General features: G+C 37.5%; 1 pseudogene; it reads right to left on the bottom strand.

Annotated features, from left to right (window-relative positions):
* Window positions 1–844: 844 nt before the first annotated feature.
* Window positions 845–1787, bottom strand: LOC131744211 (malate dehydrogenase, cytoplasmic pseudogene; annotated as a pseudogene).
* Between the last annotated feature and the right edge of the window lie 2742 nt (window positions 1788–4529).

Raw genomic sequence — 4529 nt, 5'->3', positions numbered from 1 at the left:
AGAAAAGTTTTGGCTGTTGTTTCTTCCAATGCTTTTTCCTGCCTCCTCTTTCTAGCTCCTCCTGGGACTCCAATTACATATATTGTAATTAAACATATATTACATAATTTAAATAATTACTACTTAATTTTTTCCCATAGGCCCCTGAGGTTCTGTTTTTGTTGTTGTTGATATTTCAACTTGTTTATTTCTAGAGGTTTTTTTTTTTTTCCTGTCTGCATTTCAGTTTGGATACTTTCGATTTCTATATCTTGAATTTCACTGATATTTTTTCTTTTGTAGTATCTAATCTACTATTAAGACCACCCAGTAAAATTCCTATTTCAGATATTATATTTTTCAACCCTAGAAAAGTACACTTGGTGTTTTTAAAAATACTTTCTCTTTTCCTCTTCTTTATATTCATATTTTCCTTTAAATACTTGTACATGTTTACAATAGCTCTTTTGTCATTCTTGTCTGCTAATACCATCATTTATATCATTTCCTAGTTCGTTTCTATTGTCACATTATTCTTCTGGGGTGAGAAACATGTTCATGCTTCTTTGCATGTCTCGTACATTTTAACTGCATGCTGGACATAATAAGTGTGAGCTTGCTGAGTTCTGGGTTTTGTTTCTTTATCTTTTTTTTTTTTAAGAATGCTAAACTGAAATTTTGTTCTGTTAGCTAGATTACTTGATAGTTGTCTAGGTTTTTTTTGAATACATATTTTATTTAGAATGCAACACTAACAGCATGATGATAAACTGTCACAGATTTGTATCAAGAAACACACAATCTTTAAAATGTGTCATTTTCACAAGTAATTTAAGTATAGCATTATTTTTATTTGGTACTAACGTCAAAGACAACGTTTAGATTCTTCAGTGTTGGGGTACTTAGTAAAATCAAAATGACTGTCTAGTTAGACAGAGGAAGGAAATTCATATGCAGTTTCTTTTCTTTTTGCCAGTTCTCTTGCAGAAAGATCCATCTCCTCTTCTGAGAAATCATTAATAGGGAGAACTTCAACAACCTTCCAGGTCTTACTCTTGATTCTAACAGGGAATGAATTGAGCAGACCACTGGGAATACTATAGAAGTTGCCAATAAGAGGTAACACTCATGGACACAAATTCTCCCTCTGGGATTCCAAACCAGGTGTATCTGATGTGGTCACAGATGGCTTTTTCAGCCGCCATTGCACTGGTTAGGTTTCAAGCCTCGATGACAGCAGTACCACACTGCTGCACAGCCACGATGAATTCTCCCTTGAGCCAGCTGTCATCTTTCAGAGCTTCATAAGTACCATCTTCCTTTCCTTGCAGTTTCACCTTGGCATGGTTGACATCTGGATACTGAGTTGAGGAATGGTTTCCCCAGATGATGACATTCTTTACATCATCAGAACTCACATGAAATTTAGCACCAAGTTTAACAGAGCAATTCAGCTTGGTTGTGATCCAAAAGAGTCAAGCAACAAAAGTTCTCCTTGGGGACGGACTTGAAGCAATCAGGCCACTGGTATTGGCTGGGTTTCCACCACGATAACCTTAACTGACTTATTGGCATATTTCTTCAAGACTGCACCCTGGCATTTGAAGATTTTTCACATTTGCTTTGAGTAAATCTTTCCTCTCTGTGCCATCCCTTTTTGGCATGGAGCCCAAAAGAATGGCTACAACCAGGTCTTTGAGGGCAATCTCTTCTTCATCTGTTGTGATGACATCTTTCAGGAAGGATGGGCTGTCTTGAAGTTCCATTAGGACACCATCCAGGACACCCATCATGGGAGAAATATACAACAGCACAAGAATTGTAGACTGGTCTTTACCAAAGACAGATCCATTTCCAATAGTGTACAGCAGTGAATATGCAATTTGATCAGCTGCTCTAGTCACAAGGACTCTGATTTGTTCAGAATTTGTAGTCGAGGGCCTTCTGCTTTCAAGGGCTTTGTGACAAAAACCCTTAAAAACACTGTTGACATGACTGGGAACTGCGTGGAAAATTTCAACACCTGCCTCGGCTAGTTTCTTTTAAGTCTTGTTTTTAAGCTTTCTTTGGTGGGTTGATTTAGAGTAGACTGTACTCTGGGTATTCAATATGGCTCCTAGAATCTGGCTGGCCAGAACTCAAACATCTCCAAGTTCTTTGTGAGCTTTGAGAATCATCCACTTTACAGCTTCCTGGTCCACTTTTTATGTAGTCTTGAAAGGATTCGCCCTATGATATGTCACTGAGTATTCAGCAACAGTCTCGTGGTGACTCCTATGCAAGATTCTGGGTCTCATTCTTCATGTTGCTTTCTCCTCTCCAGTTCTTTACTCTACAAAGTTCAGTGATTTTCCCAAACTATGTTTTCTGTCACATCAACTCAGGGGGTTAATTTCACCTTAGTATCCATTCAGTCTTCCTCTACTACTGCCCCAGCAGCAGTAGAATTCCCAAGCATATGTTATTCTGTCTAAAATAATGCTCTGGGGCCCCAGAAGTTCTATCTATGTTAGTTTTTGGTCCTCCGTATCCAGTAGAATGATCTCAGAAGGTAGGGTGATCTTGGTACTCAAAACTACTCTGCCATGAAAACTCCAATACCTTCACTTTTGGTGGTCATTTCACCAACATTATTTCCACACTTTAATCTTTTCATAATCTGGCAAGTGGATGTTAGATCAGTCTCACACAAGCGTGTGTTTCCATGTATGCATGTATACAAACACATGTATATACACCCACACATACTCATACTCATCACACATTATCAGTAGCTGTTTTATTATGACAATAAAACATAGTAATAAAGACTAAGATTAGTTTGAGACTTTATTATGAATCAGGAACTGTGACAAATACTTTTATTTTCCTCTTATGAAATATGAAGCTTAGAGAATTGGGGTAATTTGTACAAGGTCATACATTAAGTAACAGGTGAAGCAAAGTTTGAGTACAGCCAGCTTGACTCTAGAGAAGGAATTGGTAAACAATGGCTTGCAGACTGCCACCAGTTTTTGTAAGTTTTATTCCAAGAGAGCCAAGCACATTCATTTCTGTAGTGTCTGTGGCTTCTTTTGAGCTACAGTGGTAGAGTTGAGTGGTTGCAACCTAGACTGAATGGCAGCCAAAAATATTTATTATCTGTCCCTCTACAGAATAAGTTTGCTGACCCTTACTCTAAATCATGAATTAATTACTCTAATTTTCAAGGCCATCTCCACTGTTACCTTAAGGTAGTTTTTCATGTCATTTTGCTGACCATGGAAATTCTCTTCATTCATATCCTCTGCTTTCAAAGTATACTTTTCAGCATACCAAAAATAACCCATCATTAAGAGCTCTATACCACTCACTTTCAAAATATCTGTCTCTATCCTCCAGAATGGAAAGTTTTTGAAAGCAGGTGTTTTGTCTACTGTGTTCACTGCTGTATCACGAGTGCCTAAGACAGAGCCTGACACACTATAGGTTTTAAGCTGTATAACTTTTAATGGATGATCCTTTGACTGTACAAATTACTATTTGATTAAACTCTGATAAGGCTCCATCCTTCCCTAGCTGAACCAATAAGGAAAGGTGGCTTCTTTCTTTCATATATGCTTCCTTTCCCATTGATTCATAAGGCTACTTTTCCTTTTATTTGAAAGCATGGGCTAAATTACTACATGTACTAGTTAAATCAGTTGTCAGCTGAGGCTGGTCCACCCTTTGATATTTAAGGAAAACCAGTTCTAACCACTCAGCCAACATCCTATGAGAAGTCTAATCTCCTTCCCTCCCTCCTACAACTTCTCTGAATTTTTAAGAGAATATATTCAACGGCCTTTTTGGCTGTGTGAATCAACTTCAAATTAACTTTTGCTTTCACACATATCTCATCCCACATGGCTGCTGTCTTCTCTGCCCCACACTAGACGTGAATCTCAAGACTCTTTTTCTTGGACTCCTTCTCAACACCTTACCCCCTCAAAAAAAACTCACACACATAAGTTGTTCTTTGTATGTAGCATTCTTCACTCACAGTTAGAGGGAGACAAAGGGAATTTGCATGCAGCAAAGCAAACAACTTAAAGTCTTTAGAAATTCCCTGCTTTCAAAAAGCCTTCAGCCAACATACAGCCAGGAATTTCCCACTGGCCACCTGTCTCTACAAGCATGGTGATCTTCACTGTCTCTTCATACAATTAAAAAAAAAATTTTTGGACACAGTGGTTTGTCTATCTCTTTGTTACATTATCTTCTTCTAGCCTAAGTCCCCATGGTCTCACCTTTTACCTTTATGCAATATATTAAGATATCTTTCTCAGTGAAATGATTTCTTCCCCAAGAGAAATCTGGCACCAAATGTTAAAAAAAAAATTTTTTTTCATCCCATTAAACAAGAATTTATTTCTGGGCCATCTATTCTATCCATTTCATCCATCTTTCTGTTTTTTGCATCCATTAGTATTACATTTTTAATTACTATCACTATAGTATATGGCTTAACGCCCAGAAGGAGGGTTGATATACCAAATGTTTAACAACAGCTAAAGCACAAACATGAACCA

The sequence above is a fragment of the Kogia breviceps genome, chromosome 17 (assembly GCF_026419965.1).
Source record: "Kogia breviceps isolate mKogBre1 chromosome 17, mKogBre1 haplotype 1, whole genome shotgun sequence".
Lineage (NCBI taxonomy): Eukaryota > Metazoa > Chordata > Mammalia > Artiodactyla > Physeteridae > Kogia > Kogia breviceps.
The sequence above is the reverse complement of the archived record's forward strand: the minus strand, read 5'-3'. Positions and strand labels throughout refer to the sequence as shown.